At 48.7% G+C, this 21,058-nt stretch overlaps 2 pseudogenes; both read left to right on the forward strand.

The window, feature by feature from the left end:
• The first annotated feature begins 4,177 nt into the window (after positions 1-4,177).
• Positions 4,178-11,289, forward strand: LOC100439102 (zinc-alpha-2-glycoprotein-like; annotated as a pseudogene).
• Positions 11,290-11,416: 127 nt separating this feature from the next.
• LOC100439844 (gap junction gamma-3 protein-like) lies at positions 11,417-16,560 on the forward strand (annotated as a pseudogene).
• The last annotated feature ends 4,498 nt before the right edge of the window (positions 16,561-21,058 follow it).

The raw sequence follows: 21,058 nt of genomic DNA on the forward strand, positions 1-21,058 counted from the left end.
GGATGCCAGTGGGTGGGAGGTGCATGTGATGGAAGGCAAGTGCCTGGGATGTGTCACCCTTCCAGTCTATTACGACAACCCCTGGGCCAGTAGGGGCATTTGCGTGTTTTTGGACCACACTTCATCCCTGCCTTCTGGAAAAACTCTCAACATGTCCAGGACATGGACCTGGGTAGACCCCGGCTGGGGTGGGACCCTCACTCTCCCACATCCGATCCTGCCAGAGCTGTCTGGAGGACATTCACATTCCCATCTCTCCCTCTTCCCTTTCTGTGCCTGTGGAATCCCAGCCTTCCATGATGGAAGCAGAAATAGCCGCATCCTCCTTTTGCAGCCTCCCTGGCAATAGAATGAGCCTCCCAAAGTGCTGGGATTAAAGGCGTGAGCCACTGCGCCCAGCCAAGATAATTTTTATTGCATACAATAAGACTCGTTTTACACAGAGGAAGCCAGTTATTTGGAAACCAGGTCTTTCCAGGCACGCTCAGTGTTGATGGGTTATTTGCAGAGAGACCCTCCGAATACAAAGCAACATGCTATTCTAAAGTGACTGGGGCCTGGATGCGGTGACTCATGCCTGTAATCCCAGCACTTTGGGAAGCTGAGGTGGTTGGATCACTTGAGATCAGGTATTCGAGACCAGCCTGGGCAACATGATGAAACCTCGTCTCTACTGAAAAAATACAAGAATTAGCTGCGTGTGGTGGCACGTGCCTGTAATCCCAGCACTCGGGAAGCTGAGGCAGGGTTTCACCATCTTGGCCAAGCTGGTTTCGAACTCCTGACCTCGTGATCTGCCCGCCTCGGTCTCCCAAAGTGCTGGGATTACAGGTGTGAGCAACTGTGCCCGGCCTCTCTTTTGGTTAAAGAAACTTACAAAGGGACCTTTTATAGTGACTTCAATTTTATGGAATAATTGTAATGCTCCCAAGGCCATTGTGCTCCAAAGTCTAGCCACAGGTATTGTTATTGATTGGGCTCCAAAAGGGTATTATTGGCAAGATTGCTCCGGCAAAAATACCTCATGCTTGGAACTTAATTATTTGTTAGATTATATAGAGGATGGATGGCAGTCATACAGGCTGAGACAATGGGTGTCTCCTTACCTATTTAAATGGATGGACGCAGACATTACTCCTCCTAGACCAAAAATGATTCATCCCTTTGTTACCCCAGAACATCCTCAACTATGAAAATTAGCTGCAGCTATGACAGGAATAAGGATATGAAACACTACCTATCAACTCCTTCGCACTAATACCAAAACACCCACATTCAACATCACCTTCATTTCTGATCGGGTGATACCCATCAGGAGCTATGTCAAACCCCCTTACATGCTGTTGGTTGGAAATATAATTATCATTCTCAATACACAAACTATAGAATGTGATAATGTAAGCTGTTCACCTGCATTGATGCTACTTTTAATCCCACTACAAGTATTCTCTTGGTAAGGGCTAGGGAGGTGGTATGGATACCAGTTTCTTTACACCGTCCATGGGAGTCTTCCCCCTCTATTCACATAGTCAATGAAGTTCTTAAAGGTATCCTCAAAAGAACAAAGAGATTTATTTTTACTCTTATTGCCGTCATTGCAGGACTAATTGCGGTTACTGCAACAGCAGCAACTGCTGGAGTTGCCATCCACAATTCTGTTCAAATCGCTCAATATGTTGAAGCATGGCAAAAAAAAAAAAACTCCTCCAGACTTTGAAATTCTCAGGCTCAAATTGATCAAAAATTAGCTAATCAAATTAATGATCTCCGCCAAAGTGTAATCTGGCTGGGAGATAGAGTTATGAATTTGGAACACCGTATGAAATTACAGTGCGATTGGAATACTTCTGATTATTGCATAACGCCTTATGCTTACAATAAAGATCAACATAGCTGGGAAAAGGTCTCAAGACATTTAAAAGCCTGGGATGATAATTTAACCTTGGATATTTCAAAACTTAAAGAGCAAATCTTTGAGGATTCACAAGCTCATTTATCCACTGTTCCTGGCTCAGACATTTTTGAAGGCATAACTAAACAATTATCTGATCTTAATCCCTTCAAATAGATCAAACCCCTCGGAGGATCATTGTTGTCACTGGAATTATTAATATTGGTATGCTTACATTGTCTCCTTTTAGCCTGCAGATGCCTCCAAGGAGTCTGAAAACAAGTCCGAAGTCAACGACAAGCAATGATGGCAATGGCGATCCTAGTTAATAAAAAGGGGGGAGATGTAGGCGGCAAGCCATCCAGGTGCCAAGCCAAGAGACCGAGGGCATGAGCTGTTCCAGTATAATAAAATATATAAAACAAGAGTTATACTGGATCTAGATCATAGACACGATTATATATGAATATCATTAATCATTTGTTTTTTCCAAATTTATTATTCCAATATTATAATATAATAATCCTCCAATATTATAATTTATTCCAATATTATAATAATCCTCGATCTATAATCATAACCTAGGAAAAAACAGGCCATACAGAGATAGGAGCTGAGGGGACATAGTGAGAAGTGACCAGAAGACAAGAATGCGAGCCTTCTGTTATGCTCAGACACAGCCACCAGAGGGCTCCTTGGTCTAGCGGTAACGCCAGCATCTGGGAAGACGCCCGTTGCCAAGCGGACGGTGGTCTAGTGGTAGCCTCAGTGTCAAGGATAAAACACCCGATACTTAGCCGACCAGGAAAGGGAGTCTCCCTTTCCCCGGGGGAGTTTAGAGAAGACTCTGTTCCTCCACCTCTTGTGGAGGGCCTGACATCAGTCAGGCCCGCCCACAGTTATCCAGAGGCCTAACCGTCTCCCTGTGATGCTGTGCTTCAGTGGTCACGCTCCTAGTCCGCTTTCATGTTCCATCCTGTACACCTGGCTCTGCCTTTTAGATAACAGTAGCAAAATTAGTGAAAGCACTAAAAGTCTCTGATATGCAGAAATAATGGCGTAAGCTGTCTCTCTCTCTCCCTCTCTGCCTTGTCTGCCAGGCAGGGAAGGGCCCCCTGTCCAGTGGACGCGTGACCCACGTGACCTTACTTATCATTGGAGAAGACTCACACTCTTTACCCTGCCCCTTTTGCTTTGTATCCAATAAATAACAGCGCAGCCAGACATTCGGGGCCACCACCAGTCTCCGAGTCTTGGCGGTAGTGGTTCCCCAGGCCCAGCTGTCTTTTCTTTTATCTCTTTGTCTCGTGTCTTTATTTCTACAATCTCTCGTCTCCGCACCGTCCGACCCTGTGAGGCTGGTCCCTACACCAATCTACCATAACAGATATCTCAGCCAACTGTTGAAGTTATCACTGCACACCAGGCCTGCCAGAATCCCCCAAGACTCTTGTGTTTTCACTGCTCAGCCCCAATCTGGCCCCGTAACCAACCTCAGCTTCCCAGCCCTCCATTTCCCTGAGCAACTATTGCCTGGAAACAATCCTTGTACCAATCTCTGTATCCACCAGGAGCATTTGTTACTAGAAACGTAATGCAGTTCTGACCTTAAGCAGAAAATAAACGTATTTATTGGTTAGTTCTCAGAATCCACAGAAAGGATGGAGAGAACCCAGGCTCAGAATTCCAGAGGAGCGGAACAGTCCAAATCACACCAGCAACCCGCCCGGTAAATACACAGAAGCTGCCAGCAGGGGGCAGCAGAGGCCACAGCACGGGATCTACAACATCCCAGGGGACTGGAACTCAGACGCTGCCGCAGCTACTGCAGCCTCAATGCCCCCGGAAGCTGGCAGTTGCAGCCCCTGCCAAGACCACCAGAAAACATTGTCCACTGTGCCCCCTCTTTGTTTCCCTAATACTCGACCCGATATCCAAGGCAGTAGCTTCGACCTGCTGAGCATAAACCCCGTGCACACTTGCTCATTCTATTGACAAGGAGGCTGCAAAAGGAGGATGCGGCTATTTCTGCTCCCATCATGGAAGGCTGAGATTCCACAGGCACAGAAAGGAAGGAGGGAGAGATGGGAGTGTGAATGTCCTCCAGACAGCTCTGGCAGGATCGGATGTGGGAGAGTGAGGGTCCCACCCCAGCTGGGGTCTACCCAGATCCACGTCCTGGACATGTTGAGAGTTTTTCCAGAAGGCAGGGATGAAGTGTGGTCTGACAACACCCAAGTGACCCCAGAGGGTGTCATAATAGACTGGAAGGGCGACACATCCCAGGCACCTGCCACCCATCACACACACCTCCCACACACTGGCATCCTTCTGCCCCAAGCACACACAAATCCTCAGTCCAGAGATCAACCGTCTCAGCTCTGAATTTGTATAACCTGTGTGTAGACTCACTGATCACAGTCTCTGCCCAGCCTGGCTTGTGCATACTTCTTTCTTACCATCAGGGGAGGAGTCGGTCCTGGCACTCCCATTGGCCTGTACATTCACCTCCCCTGGGCAGGGCCCCAGGACCCAGGATAATATCTGTGCCTCCTGCCCAGAACCCTCCAAGCAGACACAATGGTAAGAATGGTGTCTGTCCTGCTGTCTCTGCTGCTGCTTCTGGGTCCTGCTGTCCCCCAGGAGACCCAAGATGGTGAGTAGGGAAAGCAAGGGATGGGTGTTGGAGAGGACTGGAAGGAGGTGCGGAACAGGACATGTGGCTGGGAGAAGGGCTGGATGCAGCTGGGATTCCCTGGCATATGGCAGGAACGGGTGCCCAAGGCTGTCAACTCCCTCAGCTCACACACTTCCAGGAGCATTCAGGGAGCCTCTGCCCTCACCCGAAATAAGCCCTTCAGGAATCTGAATCTAAAACCCTTAGTTTACAGTGAAAACAAAGACTCCAAAGACCAAGCGACCTGCTTGGGGTAGACAGCCAGGACAGAGCAGGAACCACATGCCTGGAGCTGCTTCTGCTCCTGTTCCTTCCCTCCTTCCAATGGCTGGGTACACCTGCCTAATGCTGAGGGAAAGAGAGAGCGGCCCCAAAGGGAAAGTGGGAAGGCAGGTCGGCTGGAGGGATGGTGCTAGAAGGAAACCCGTGCCCTCACCCCACACTCAGACACAGCTGCAGTGGGTCTGGAAGGCGAGTGGCCCGAAGAGAAGACAGTGGGAGCTTGGAGGGATCAAGAGTCACTTCTAAGATAGGGGAAGGAGGCTGTTTGTGGCATGAGAATGTGCAGGATGAATACACGAAAGTGAATGGCTTCTCAGTTGTGTGAGTTTAAAATTCATGACATTTACAGATTGTCAGAATAGGTGTTTCATGTTAGTTTTATAATAATCACATTTATAATATTAATCCCATTCTGCACCCAAATCTGAATTATTCGGGGTTCTCCAGAGAAGTAAAACTAATATACATTGTATAAACACGCACATACGTATATATGAATATACAATGTATATTCATATACATGAATATGTGTGTATATGTATAGTATATCCATATATGTGTATATTTATAATACAAACACATATGTAATACAAATATATGTGTATATGTATAGTATACATATACACGTGTATGCATATAGAAAACAGAGAAAGGGAGCAGTTTTATTTAATATTTCTTGTGGCTCACACAATTCTGAGGGCTAAAAGTCCTAAATCAGCAAAGCAAGCCAGCAGGCTGGAGGCCAAGGAAAGAGTTGGTGTTGAGGTCCTGAGTCCAAGGGTAGTCTGGAGGCAGAATTCTTTCTTCTCTGGGGGACGTCAGCCTTTTCTTTTGATGCCTTCCACTGGTTAGATGAGACTCACCCACACTATAGAGGGTAATCTGTTTTACTCAAGGTCTGATTTAAAGGCCAGTCTCATTCAGAAACTCATGAGCAAGAATGGCTTCAGTACTTAAATTAGAAATCTGTCATATGACTTCCAATATTGCTAACACTCATGTAAATTATATTCTAAATTAACTATGGAACTAATTGTGGAAATGTCCCACTCTCTCAGCTTCCATCTTGTACCAACTGCAAGGTACAATGCCAGGAATTCTGAGAGGTATCCTAGCCTTACCCTATGCTGATCCATTCTGGGTCACTTCTTGAGTTTTCTAGTAAATTCATCTTCCTACACTTTCTAACTATATGTATTTGTCTGGTTAGACTAGAAATGTTTATTTCTCATGTCAAGTTCAATGCAGATTGGGCAAGGTTCCTCTCCCCCACAGGGTGACTCAGGGATCTGGGCTGTTTGCATCTTGGGACTCTTCTGTTTCATCCTGTGGCTTCCATAGTCAACGAAAAGGAAAAGAGACCGTAGGGGCAAGCCAGGTGGTAGGGCCTTGGACCAGAAGAAAGACATCAGTCGCTTCCACTCACATTCTTGTTTGACAAAACTCAGTCACATTGTTCCAATCTATCTATAAGGAGGCTGAGAAATGTTATCTTCCTCTGTGCCGAGCAGATTAAACTCTGTAGTGAAGACACACAATGGTCTCTGAAATATCATCCCCAGCATGAAAGTAGAGCCTGTTTCCTTGAGTGAGGCTCCGATGGTGTGAAGCTGATGGCAGAGGAGAGAGCTGGGGAGGAAGAGGCCAGTGGCCAGGCCCCCCTCCTGGCCCTCTGCAGCCCCACAGTGGGACACCCTTGCATGGACCCCAGCCCTCAGAGTCTTTTCTTTTGCAGGTCATTACTCTCTGACCTATCTCTACACTGGGCTGTCCAGGCCTGGCAAAGGCACCCACAGGCTGCAGGGCACTGTCTTCCTCAATGACCGTGCCTTCTTCTACTACAACAGTGAAGACAGGAAGGCTGAGCCCCTGGGACTATGGAGACACGTGGAAGGAGTAGAGGACTGAGAGAAGCAGAGCCAAGTTCAGAGGGCCAGGGAGGACATCTTTATAGAGACCCTGAACAACATCATGGAGTATTACAACGACAGTAACGGTCAGTGAACAACAGACCGCGGGGGTGGAAGGTCTAACCCAAGAGGCAGCCCCCCAAGTGTGAGTGGCAAGGGGTCAGCAGGATGGAAATAGTCCCAATCCCAGGGGAGGAACAGGAGACACAGCAGAAACACAGACATGTCCGCATCCCACCCACCCCACAGCACAGTGCTGTCCCCTTCCCCATCGATTGCCCCATCCTCATCCCAGGCCTCAGTTCACACAGGAAGTGATGGCAGAGTCACTTCCTATCCAGGCACTTCTGACCTCTCACCTCCACACCCACCCATTGGAGGCTGATTCCCCAGTGAGAAGGCATCAGACTCACCCCTGTCCAGGGAGGGTGCCTGGAGAGTGAGCCACTCTCAAAGTCACTCAGACCTGGGCTCACCTGGTGGCTCTGCCAGTCCTACCTGTTGACAGTGAAACATTCCCAAAATATCTGGTCGAAATCTGCAAACATTGGAGCACTGAGACCTACCTCCAAACAAGTTTGTAATATTTAACTATGTCTGTTCTATGAAGGATGTCACAGTCTGTCTTCATCTCCCTTTCAGCTCCATCGTGTAGGACAGGGTGCAGCCAATATTGGCTCAATTGAAATTTGTGGAATCAACAGAGAGAAGCACCTGCCACACACCATAGCCCATGCTGGGGGCTCAGGAAGTGCTGGATTCAAAACCACGGGCTGTTAGAGTTCCCTGCAGCCCTAAAGTTCCTCCTCACCATAAGATGCAGACCCAGGAAGAGCCACCTGCACTATGGTCGGAGGAGCTGGTGGCAGAGCCCGCGCAGAGACGGTCCCTGTGCCCCCGGCCCAGCACTCTTTCTCCTAAACCACACTGCTGGCCCCAAGGCAGCCAACCCCAGGTCTGGTGAACTGTTGGTGTTAAATTATCATGGAGTGGGTGTCAAAAGATGGGTTTCTAAGTGCAAAACTGCCCAAGCTGCTACATGGGATCTGAAGGTTTCCGAAAAGAGGCAAGAGATAAGCAGATGTTTGAAGGATGAGGGATGGGAGGTCTTGGTAAGGAAAATGGCCCAGGCTGCGTGTCAGCAATTGGAGAGGAGGGGGCACAGGTGATCAGGAAAGGCACTGGGAGAAGCTTTGATGGACAAGAATAGAAATGGCAAAGTGGATAATTACAAGGAAGGAGGATGAAGAGATGAACACAGGGTATTAGGAAATAAGGGTAGCTGACATTTACTGAGGACTTACTTTGTGCCAGGCCCATTTATGAGCCTATTTAATGCTCAGAATAACCCCCTGAAACCATGCTCTTGGCATTGCTGTTTCAGGGGTGAGGAAATAGAGGCACAAGGAGGTGACTGGCTCCAGTTCACGCAACACACCAGGTTGGGGCGGGGAGACACCTGGGACTTGAGCCTGGAGAGCTTGAGAGCTGTCAGAGACTATGTCAACAGCACCAACCAGTGCTGGGTAAACACCTGCTTTTATTATCAGAATGAAGAGGCTGTGTCCCCTGCCCTATGAGGTCCATTTCTGAGAGTTGTTGCTAATGGGCAAGAAGGTTGGGACTTTGAGAGATTTGGGATAAAGATATCAAACACCAGAAAGGAAGAAAGAAGTGATCAGGCCAGGTGCAGTGGCTCGCGCCTGTAATCCCAGCACTTTGGGACACCAAGGTGGTCAGATCACCTGAGGTCAGGAGTTCAAGACCAGCCTGGCCAACATGGCGAAACCCTGTCTATACTAAATATACAAAAATTAGTCTCGCGTGGTGTTGTGTACCTGGAATTCCAGCTACTCAGCAGACTGAGGCAGGAGAATAGCTTGAACCCGGGAGACGGAGGTTGCAGTGAGCCAAGATCATGACACTGCACTCCAGCCTGGGCAACAGAGTAAGACTCTGTCTCAAAAAAAAAAGAAACAAAGAAATGATCAGACAGATTAGGTTGATTTAGGTGATGATATGAACTCCACCAGAACTGAGAGAAAAGGAGAGCCTTCCTTTCCTCATATAGAATCACAAATAATTTCTATCAAATTCGGAAATGTACTTTGGTGTGGTTTTGACAGGTTCCTAAACACTCCCTCTAAGTTCAAACAAATAAAAAAGAGATACTACAGAAGGGATAGAAATCTGCCTACAGCCTGTAGCTCTCTTAACTTCCCTGGCTGGGAGGAATGCATATTTCATCTCAAATTGGCCCAAAATGCCAATCCATATAGTCTTTGCCACTCTGTGTCAACTGTACGCCCAGATAAAATCATATGCCATGATTACGGAACTGCATGCTTAGATTGCAAAAGCCTTTCTTCCTATTGAGTTGTGAAGAGTGCAGGACTAAGAGTTATTCAGTTGGCACTAGGCTGACTGGCTCGCTGTGGGGTCGGGGGAGGTTTCAGGGTCTCACGCCTTGCAGGAAAGGTTTGGTTGTGAGATCCAGAATAACAGAAGCACTGGAGCATTCTGGAAGAATGCCTATGATGGAAAGGACTACATTGAATTCAACAAAGAAATCCCAGCCTGGGTCCCCTTGGTCCCGGAAGCCCAGAACACCAAGCAGAAGTGGGAGGCAGAACCAGTCTACGTGCAGCGGGCCAAGGCTTACCTGGAGGAGGAGTGCCCTGCAACTCTGCAGAAATACCTGAAATACAGCAAAAATATCCTGGACCGGCAAGGTACTCACTGCTTCCTGCTCTCCAGTGCTAAGCTGGGAAAAACCAAGGTGATCTGAGGCTGGGAGCTCAGAGAGCATCTTAGGCCAATCTCCTCCATCCATGTAAGTCACATAGACCCCCAGTTTTCAACTTATAGGATTCATTCCTTTCCCAGGAGGATATCAAAATTTCAGGCAGAAAGGGCCAGGAAAGCCACCGATTCACTGGTAGGCTTCCCTAAATATCAACCATTGAGAGATGAGGAGCTGGAGGTGAGAGAGGTGAGGGTAACACTGTGTGTAAGAGGCAGAGCTGGGGCCAGGCGTGCTGGCTCGTGCCTGTAATCCCAACACTTTGGGAGTCCAAGGCGGGCAGATCACTTGAGGTTAGGAGTTCGAGACCAGCCTGGCCAACATGATGAAACCCCGTCTATACCAAAAATACAGAAATTAGCCTGGCATGGTGGCAGGTGCCTGTAATCCCAGCTACTCGGGAGGCTGAGGCATGAGAATCGCTTGAACCCAGGAGGACGAGATTGCAATGAGCCAAGATCACACCACTGCACTCTAGCCTGGGCAATAGCGCCAGACTCAATCTCAAAAAAAAAAAAAAAAAAAAAAAAAAAAGAGGCAGAGCTAGGACTTGAATTCCAGATTTCAGATTCCAAATCCCATCGTTGTTTCTCTCTCTACAATGATGCCTCCCATCTGGGTGGTGGAGAGAAGGGAGGTGTGTAAAATGTCAGCCCCAGAAGGACAAGAGCGAGCCAGTGTGAGTGGAATCGGTGGCTACAAGCTGAGACTTGGATTGCAGACGTAGTGAGACTTAGGATTGTGCAGTGCTGCAGGGAAGTGGTTGCTGGATAGAGGCATGGGCTGAACCAAGCAGCTGGACTGAGATTAGGGGAGAGGAGAACTCCAAAGCCCACTCAAATGTGGGAAAACATGGGAAAGTGCACGGAGCATTCACAACTTATCAGAGTCAATACACGGGTGGGGTGGGGAATGGGCGAGAGGGGAGCCAGGACATTCCATGATCCAACAGAGAAGGATCAGGGAAAGCCTCAGCCTTTCCTGATCTTCTGGAAAGTGTCCCAGGGCAGGGGGCGGAGGGGGGGGGGGTGTCAGGTCCAGAGCTTAGAGCTCTGCTGATTGCTGACATCCAGGGGTGGGGGTGGGAAGAGACCTGGGCCGGGAGAAGTCGACCTCAAGCCTGCAGTGTCACACTCTATCCCTCCACAGATCTTCCCTCTGTAGTGGTCACCAGCCACCAGGCCCCAGGAGAAAACAGGACACTCAAGTGCCTGGCCTACGACTTCTACCCAGGGAAAATTGATGTGCACTGGACTCGGGCCAGCGAGGTGCAGGAGCCTGAGTTACGGGGAGATGTTCTTCACGGTGGAAACGGTACTTACCTGACCTGGTTGTTGGTGCACGTGCCCCCGCAGGACACAGCCCCCTACTCCTGCCACGTGCAGCACAGCAGCCTGGCCCAGCCCCTGGTGGTGCCCTGGGAGGCCAGGTAGGAAGCAAGGGCGGGAGGCAATGTGGGATCTCAGCCCCAGTAGCTGCCCTTCCTGCCTGACATGGGAGCCGAACCACCGAAATCACCGTCAATGGATCCTCAAGGCCCAAGGAGCAGTGTCGGGGGACAGACAGGAGGTGGATTTGGAGACTGAAGACTGGGATGCCTGCCCTGAGCTGACTCGGACCCAAAAATCATCTCACCTCGAACCACCCCCCGCCATTGTCTAATCTGTGGAAACTAATAAATAATCATCTCTCTTTGTCAAGCACGACAGAGAACAGTATTAACTGTAAAATGCTATAGAAATGTGACGTGATTTTCTCATTGGTCTTGCTCCCAATCACTGAATTCATCTGAAACTCTTGGTTTCCCTTGGAGGCCATGGTTCCTGGGCACCCTAACTTGGGCAATTCCAAGCATGGCCCGGATCTGCTGTCCCTTAGGGATTGTTCAGGTGTCCCCTGCTGACATCCACAGGCGTGGCCATGGCCACTCTGGCTGTGAGGTGCTAGAACCCTGCAAGCTCTTTCACACAAACCCAAGCCTCTTCTGTGCCTCAGTTTCCCCACACTTCTTGGCTCCCTGGGAGACCCAGCCCTCCACTCCAGCTGCTCCACATCTCCACACCACGTTGGCCTTGGCCCACCAGCCAAAGCTTATTTGAGAGCTCTCAGCTCTCCAGGGTACAGCTCAATGAAGCAGGAATTGGCCCTGAGGTTATCAGACTCCCTCTGAGTCCCTGAGAGTGAGTTTCCTCAAATGAGTCACCAACTGCCATGCACAGGTATGAACCCCAAACACACAGCAGAGCTCTCACCTTGACCTTCTCATGAAGTCTCACCTGCCTGTGTCTGTGCTTTTCCTTCCTGTGGGACAAGAACTTTCCTTTTTTCCTTTCTTTTTTTTTTGAGATGGAGTCTTGCCCTGTTGCCCAGGCTGGATTGCAGTGTTGCAATCTCAGCTTACTGCAAACTCCGCCTCCTGGTTTCCAGCGATTCTCCTGCCTCAGTCTCCCAAGTAGCTGGGATTACAGGTATCAGCCACTACACCCGGCTAATTTTTCTATTTTTAGTAGAGACAGGGTTTCACCATGTTGGCCAGGCTCGTCTCGAACTCCTGACCTCAGGTAATCTGCCTGCCTCGGCCTCCCAAAGTGCTGGCATTACAGGCGTGAGCCACTGCATCTAGCAACAAGAACTTTCTTTACATCCTATACTCAGCCTCCCACTCTGGATTATTCCAAAATCCATCCTCCAAGCTGGGTTCCATAGAAGAATCATTCCCAGCCTTCAGAATTCTGAGTTAATCATCTTATCTTTCATGAAAGCCTAAATTTGAAGGCTACAATTTTTTGTTTTAATACTTCGACTCCAATTTGAAAATCAAAGCTGAGAAATTACTTTTTTTTTTTTTTTAAGTCTACATGAAATCCACCTTTCTCCCTTTCAGGGCAAAAACATCCTATATGAACAGTAGCCAAGTTCAGGAAAGAAAATGCAAATAGTCGCCAGGCGCGGTGGCTCACGCCCGTAATCCCAGCACTTTGGGAGGCCCAGGCGGGCGGATCACGAGGTCAGGGATCGAGACCACCCTGGCCAACATAGTGAAACCCCGTCTTTACTGAAAACACAAAAAATTAGCCAGGTGTGGTGGCGTGTGCCTATAATTTCAGCTACTTGGGAGGCTGAGGCAGGAGAATAGCCAGGTTTGGTGATGTGTGCCTGTAATCCCAGCTACGGGGGAGGCTGAGGCAGGAGAATCACGTGAACCCAGGAGGCAGAGGTTGCAGTGAGCTGAGATCTCGCCACTGCACTCCAGCCTGGGCGACAGTGCAAGACTCTGTCTCAAAAAAAGAAAATGCAAATAATCAAGAGGAAAAAATATAGCATGTGATATGTGAATATGAGGACACTTGGAGCAAATAAAAGGTGAAAGTTACATTTAAGATCAACGAAGAAACCAAAATCCACATGATCAGACCAGGGCTAAGGAAAATTGGAATAGGATATGTGACCTCATCTGTAACAGGAGACATGGATGATGATAAAGGAGGAGAGAGAAGCTGCAGGATTCAAGTCCTGGGCAGGTGTGGGGCAGGAGGAGAGGGACACAGGGCTACTGAGATACTCAGGGAAAACTTCCTGGGGCAATTCGGATTTCAGAGAGATATGGAGGCCTAAGACAGCTTGCCAAGTCAAGGTCAAAAGATTTCCATGCAGAATGGGATTTTACATTCCTTGTTCTTTTGAGTCTCCAGTGCCTACCAGAGAATCAAATATACAATAGGTCCGGGCACGGTGGCTCATGCCTGTAATCTCAGCTCTTTGGGATGCCAAAGTGGGAGGATTGCTTGAGTCAGGAGTCCCAGATCAGTCTGGGCAACATAGCAAGACCCCGTCTCTACATTTAAAAAAATAAAAAATTATCTGGGCATGGTGGCACACACTTGTAGTCCCAGCTACTTGGGAGGCAGAGGCAGGAAGATCACTTGAGCGTAGGAGGTCAAGGCTGCTGTGAGCTATGACTGTACTATTGCACTCCAGCCTGAGCAACAGAGCAAGACCCTGTCTCAAAAAAATAAATAAATACATATATTAATACAATAGGTAATTAATACATAATTTCTGGATGAATCAATAAATACGTAAGCAAAGGCAATAGAAAGCACTAAATATTTCTGACGACGAAGAAGAACCCCTTGGCTGGGACAGTGAATTCTACTGGGAAAGAAGGTTGAAAAAGCAAAGCTCAGAGAAATTGAAGAGGACCTTAACGTATGTATACCTTGCTATATACCTGATTGATGTCTTTTGCCTGATTCATTGTGCATCATTCCTCCAGCCTACCTGGGAACTATCCCCAGGAGAGTCCACCAGAGAGAGACAAGATAATCTAAGGCAGGGGTCCCCAACTCCCCGTACCCGTTCGTGGCCTGTTAGGAGCCGAACCACACAGCAGAAGGTGAGCTGCAGGGTCGAAGCTTCATCTGTATTTACAGCTGCTCCCCCACCCCCCGACCATTGCTCCCATTTCCGCCTGAGCTCACCTCCTGTCAGATCAGCAGCAGCATTAGATTCTCACAGAAGCACGAACCCTACTGGGAACTGTGCAAGAAAGGTATGTAGGTTGCATGCTCCTTATGAGAATCTAACGCCTGATGATCTGTCACTGTCTCCCATCAACCCCAAATGGGACCATCTAGTTGCAAGAAAACAAGCTCAGGTGTCCCACTGATTCTACACCATGGCGAGTTGTAGAATTATTTCATTATATATTACGATGTAATAATAATAGAACTAAAGTGCACAATAAACGGGATGCACTGGAATCATCCCAAAACCATTCTCCTCCCCAGTCCGTGGAAAAACTGTCTTCTACGGAGCCGGTCCCTGGTGCCAAAGAGATTGGGGACCGCCGGCTTAAACAATAAGAGGTCTTTTTCTCAGGCAGGTTCCAATCAGCTCTGGGCCGGATTCGCTATGGCTTTTGCCTGCCCCCTACTGGTCAAGGAAATAGTTGCAGCCAAGTGTTAAGATCCAGTCCTTGGGAATTTGGGTCAAAGCCTGGATGCAAAGGCCATGAGATAACGGTCATCCGGTCTTCCTCGCACAACTCGCACGACTCTCGCTGTTTCTTTTTTTTTTTTTTTTTTTTTTTTTTTTTTGAGACGGAGTTTCACTCTTGTTACCCAGGCTGGAGTGCAATGGCGCGATCAATGGCGCGATCTCGGCTCACTGCAACCTCCAGCTCCTGGGTTCAAGCGATTCTCCTGCTTCAGCCTCCCGTGTAGCTGAGATTACAGGCGCCCGCCACCACACCCAGCTAATTTTTTGTATTTTTAGTAGAGACATGGTTTCTTCATGTTGGCCAGTCTGGTCTCCAACTCCTGACCTCCCAAAGTGCTGGGATTACAGGCGTGAACCACGGCGCCCAGCCAATTCCTGCCTTTTATTGTGGAGGAAAACCTCCGCGGGATGACAGCACACCCAGTGGACGTCTGTTACCTCATCGAACTTGGGTCCGCCCACCGGGTGCTGCAAACACTGACATGTGGATTCCAGTGAGAGAAACTGAGGCATTTATTGCAGGGTGCCAAGCAAGGAGAATCAGCCAGCTCAAGTGTAAGACCTAAATTCCCCAATGGCTTGTAGGTAAGGGTTTTTAGAGGCAGAGAAGTAGAAGTTACAGGCAAAGTCATAAATCAATACATGGCCCGGCGCAGTGGCTCACGCCTGTAATTCCAAAACTTTGAGAGGCCAAGGCAGGTGGATCACCTGAGGTCAGGAGTTCAAGACCAGCCTGGCCAACATGGTGAAACCCCATCTCTAGTAAAAATACAAAAAATTAGTCAGGTGTGGTGGCACATGCCTATAATCCCAGCTACTCAGAAGGCTAAGGCAGGAAAATCACTTGAAGCCGGGAGGCAGAGGTTGCAGTGAGCGGAGATCGCGACATTACACTACACCCTAGGCGACAGAGCAAGACTCTGTCTCAAAAAAAAAAAAAAAAAGAAATCACTCATAACCTGGTGCAATGGTTCACACCTGTAATCCCAGCACTTTGGGAGGCCGAGGTAGGAAGATTGCTTGAAGTCAGGAGTTTGAGACCACACTGGGAAACATAGCAAGACCCCATATCTATAAAAACATTAAAACTTAGCTGGTGTCATGCACCTGTAGTCCCAGCTACTCAGGAAGCTGAGGCAGGACGATTGCTTGAGCCCAACAGTTGGAAGCTGCAGTGAGCTATGATCACACCATTGTACTCCAGCCTGGGCAACAGAGGTCTTTAAAAACAAAAAATCAATAACGTGTAATAATCTTTTTTTAAAGCTCCCTAACAGGACGTGTGGCAGGTTCCTCCACCCCCGTGGGGCGCCTCCTGTTTCCCGTGCTCCTGGGATTCTGCCTTGTGCTGCTGGCTGCCAGTGGGCCTGGAGTCTATGGCGATGAGCAGAGTGAATTCGTGTGTCACACCCAGCAGCCGGGCTGCAAGGCTGCCTGCTTTGATGCCTTCCAACCCCTCTCCCTGCTGCGTTTCTGGGTCTTCCAGGTCATCTTGGTGGCTGTACCCAGCGTCCTCTACACAGGTTTCACTCTGTATCATGTGATCTGGCACTGGGAAGAATCATGAAAGGGGAAGGAGGAAGAGGACACCCTGATCCAGGGAGGGGACAGCAGCAGAGATACCCCAGGGGCTGGAAGCCTCAGGCTGCTCTGGGCTTATGTGGCTCAGCTGGGAGCTCAGCTGGTCCCGGAGGGGACAGCGCCGGGGTTGCAGTACCACCTGTATGGGTTCCAGATGCCCAGCTCCTTTGCATGTTGCCAAGAGCCTTGCCCGTATAGATTAACCTGCACCTTTTCCCGCCCCTCGGAGAAGATCATCTTTCTAAAAGCCATGTTTGGGGTCAGTGGGTTCCATCTCTTGTTCACTCTTTTGGAGATTGTGCTTCTGGGTCTGGGAAGACTGTGTAAGCCCCTGTGGAACTTCCTGGGTGGGGCCTCTTCCTCCAGCCACGCCCTGGCCCTGAGCATCAAAAGGAACCTCCAGCAGACCCTGTGAGCCATCCATCGGCCTGGTCAGCCTTGTTCCATTTCAGAGACCATGTGCCCCACAGCCCCAGTGACTAGGGGTGACATCTCCTGACCTCCCCCACCTGTGGATATGGCCAAGTCAAGGTACCGGTTAACCAAAGGAGCTGAAGGAGTGAAGGACCAGCCATCCCCTAATACGCAGGATGGTTATATTGATTATGTCAAATTGAAAACTTTGGAGAAACTGCTTTCTCAGCGATAACTGGGCCAGACATGGTGGCTCATGCCTGTAATCCCAGCATTTTGGGAGGCCTAAGCAGGTGGATCACTTGAGGTCAGGAGTTCAAGACCAGCCTGGCCAACATGGTGAAACCCCGTGTCTACTAAAACTACAAAAATTCTGGGCATGGTGGTGGGCATCTGTAATCCCAGCTACTTGAAAGGCTGAGGCATGAGAATTGCTTGAACCTGGGAGGTGGAGGTTGCAAAGAGCCGAGATCGTGCCGCTGCACTCCAGCCTGGGTGACTCCGTCTCAAAAAAAAAAAAAAAAAAATGCTAGTGTTCCTTAGGACTGTGTTGCAGGCCCTCTCTCTCCCCATTCCACACCCTCACTCTCCCTGGATAACTTTCCCTTTGTCTATAGCTCCAGCCACCACGTCCTTGCGGATGACTTCCCAGTGTAGATCCCCAGTCTGGGCTGCCTCTCGAGTTCAGGCTTGAAATCCTGTCATTCGGCCAGGCACGGTGGCTCACGCTGTAATACCAGCCCTCTGGGGGTCGAGGCGGGCAGATCACCTGAGGTCAAGTGTTTGAGACCAGTCTGGCCAACATGGTGAAACCCCGTCTCTACTAAAAATACAAAAAATTACAGACATGCATGGTGTGTGCCTATAATCCCAACTACTTGGGAGGCTGAGACAGGAGGATCGCTTGAACCCTGGAGGCAGAGGTTGCAGTGAGCCGAGATCGCACCACTACACTCCAGCTTGTGCGACAGAGACTCCGGTCAGATGCCTCCTAGGCTCAGGCACCTGCTCTGGGAGCAGTGGGCTCCTCTGCATCCTTGAGCACCTAATCTTTATGTGCAGGATCGTAAAACACACTGTGCGGATCAGTGTCAGATTTCCTTCTTAAGCTAATAGAACAGAATGCAGCTTTCAGGATTCAGGAAAGATTTTTCTACACAGGCAACTCAGTTGCAGTTGCGTATTATTGCCACCAGAGGACACTATGATCCTGCTAACATGATGAAAGGCTCTCCCAGCGGATTTAATAACAATCTTAGCAATTTTTTATTTATTTATTTTTTTCTCGCTCCGTCGCCAGGCTGGAGTGCAGTGGTGCCATCTCGGCTCACTGTAACCTCCGCCTCCCGCCTCCTGGGTTCAAGCGATTCTCCTGCCTCAGTCGGCCGAGTAGCTGGGATCACAGGCGCGCACCACCATGCCCAGCTAATTTTTGTATTTTTAGTAGAGACGGGATTTCACCATGTAGACCAGGCTGGTGGGTGATTCGCCCATCTTGGCCTCCCAAAGTACTAGGATTACAGGGGTGAGCTACCGCGCCTGGCCTTAATCTACTTTTTATCTCTGTGGTTTTGCCTTTTCTGGTCATTCCATCTATGTTGAATAATACAATACATGGCCTTCTGTGCAAGGGCAATTGGTTCCATGCTTAGTCCCACCGGATGATAGATGTTAACCAATATTTACTGATAAGTTGGGGCCTCTCCGACAAGGAGACCAATGAGGCTGTCTCCTTCAAAAGCATCTCAGCTCTGTTTTGGGGCTTTGAGTTTAGTGGGGTTTTTTTTAAGCCAGATTTTACGTTGTTCCCAGACACAATCACAAGCCTTGCTGGACCAAAGAAAAAAAACGAGTTAGCTTGGGCACAGTGGCTCACTCACACCTGTAATACCAACACTTTGGGAGGCCAAGATGGGTGGATGGCTTGATGCCAGGAGTTCGAGACCAGCCTGGTCAACATAGCGAGACCCCATCTCTAAAAAATAAAATAAAGTACATATACCATCAATGATGTATAACCAAAAAAGACAAATAAATAAACAAGTTAATATTGAAATGTCATGTTTGCCCCCACCCCAAATAAGCACTATAACCTCTTGTTATTCACTTCTCATGCAACCAGTCTTCTGTTCTCTGTGAGTCTTTGGGAAATGAGGAGCATGATCTTCTAGCAGTAAAACACCTGTAGAGAATCGCCTTATGTTTTTTGTTTGTTTATTTGTTGGTTTGGTTTGGTTTGGTTGTTTTTTTTTTTTTTTTTTGAGATGGAGTCTCGCCCTGTTGCCCAGGCTGGAGTGTAGTGGCAAAATCTCAGTTCACTGCAACCTCCACCTCCCTGGTTCAAGCAATTCCCCTGTCTCAGCCTCCCGAGTAGCTGAGATTACAGGTGCACGCCACCACAGGTGCACGCCACCACACCCGGCTAATTTTTTTGTATTTTTAGTAGAGATGGGGTTTCACCATGTTGGCCAGACTGGTCTCGAACTTCTGACCTCAGGCAATCCGCCTGCCTCGGCCTCCCAAAGTACTGGGATTACAGGCATGAGCCACTGCGCCCGGCCTCCATGTTAATCACTCTTTCTGATTTCAAATAACTCATTATCCCCATGAACTTACGGATTTGTTTTTCCTCTTCATCCACAAATTTCTCTAGAGAAGTCTCCCTTGTCATCTCTTGGCTGTGCTTTCTATCTCACCAGTTATCTTTCTCCAAAGAGCTTCCTCTGCAAAGAAGCTTTGTATATGAAGACCATGTGGGGGCTGAATCATGACCAAGTTTCACAACCTAAAAGTAGTTCACAAAGCTTCCTTGCCTCTATTCTCTGCAAATCTGTAAACTCTTCAGCTGACCCAATTTCTCTCTTTAGCCTTCAGATTATATTTTATTTCATTTCATTTTATTGGGACAGAATCTAGCTCTGTCGCCCAGGCTGGAGTGCAGTGGCACCATCTTTGCTCACTGCAACCTCCCCCTCACAGGTACAAGCAATTGTCCTGCCTCAGCCTCCTGAGTAGCTGGGATTACAAGCGTGAGCCACCACGTCCAGCTGATTTTTTTGTATTTTTAGTAGAGACAGGGTTTTGCCATGTTGGTCAGGCTGGTCTGGAACTCCTGATCTCAAATGATCCGCCTGCCTTCACCTCCCAAAGTGCTGGGATTACAGGCGGGAGCCACCGCACCAGCCGATTCTATTTTTAATTTTATTGAAGAAGCGCCGTACTATTTCTCACGGGCGCTGCACCATGTTATGTTCCTACCAGCAATGCACAAAGATTCCAATTTGTCCACATCCTCACCAAACACCTGCTATTTTGTTTTGTTTTGTTGGTGGTGGTTTTTTGTGTTTGTTTGTTTGTTTGTTTTTAGTACAGGGAGAGTATCCCTAATCCAAATATCTGAACTCCAAAAGTTACAAAACCAGAACTTGAGGGCCATCATGGCACTCAGAGAAAATGCTCATTAGAGCATTTCAGACTTAGGATTTTGGGATTAGGGCTGCTCAACCAGTAAAGCAAATATTCCAAAGTCAAAAAAAAAATTCCGAAATCTGAAACATTTCCGGTCCCAAGAATTTCAGATAAGGGATATTTAAACTGTAGCCATCCCGACGAGTGTGAGGTGTCTTCTCGGAAGTCTTGCACACTATTTTGTCTGCTTTGATCTGTCATGTGTTTCCTACCATTTTGAAAGCATAAGACATTTTATCAGTGTTCATTTCTGATGAGAGGCAGTCCAGGCAGTGCAAAGGGCACAAATCGTGGTCCCACAAGTCCTGGCTTCTGACCCGGATCACTGTGAGACCCTGAGCAAGCAAGAACTTGCTCCAGGCCTCAGTTTTCTTGGTCTCTGGGGGAAGCCAGGATGATAATCAGCCATGCTCCAACCCCTCAGCTGAAACTCAGGCCCGGATGCATTGTAAATGGATTTCCTCTTCCACAGGTGAGCCGCTGAATTCGATTCCTTCCTTCCTTCCTTCCTTCTTTCCTTCCTTCCTTTCTTCTTTCCTCTCTTCCTTCCTTCCCTCTCTCCCTCCTCCCTCCCTCCGTCCTTCCTCCCTCTCTCCTTCCCTCTCTCGTTTCCTTTTTTTTCCTTTTTGAGATGGGGTCTCACTGTGCTTCCCAGGCTGGAGTGCAATGGTGCAAGCACAGCTCACTGTAGCCTCTGACTCCAGGGCTCAAGTGATCCTTCCACTTAAGCCTCCCGAATAGCTGGGACTACAGCTGTGCCCCACCACACCCGGCTCATTTTATTAATTCTTGGTAGAGACCAGGTCTCGCTCTGTCACCCAGGCTGGTCTCGAACTCCTGGCCTCAAGCGATCCTCTCACCTCGGCCTCCCAAAGGACTGGGATTACAGGCACGAGTCACTGCGCCCAGGCTTTCTCCCTTTTGACTCATTTTGAGGCCCCTGTCGTCGGATACACGCCCTGGGAGTCGGGGGGTCTTCCAGTATAGGGAACCACCGAGATGCGGGCCCTCCGAAGTCCTAGAGAGGGCGC

Source organism: Pongo abelii, chromosome 6 (genome assembly GCF_028885655.2).
Source record: "Pongo abelii isolate AG06213 chromosome 6, NHGRI_mPonAbe1-v2.0_pri, whole genome shotgun sequence".
NCBI lineage: Eukaryota > Metazoa > Chordata > Mammalia > Primates > Hominidae > Pongo > Pongo abelii.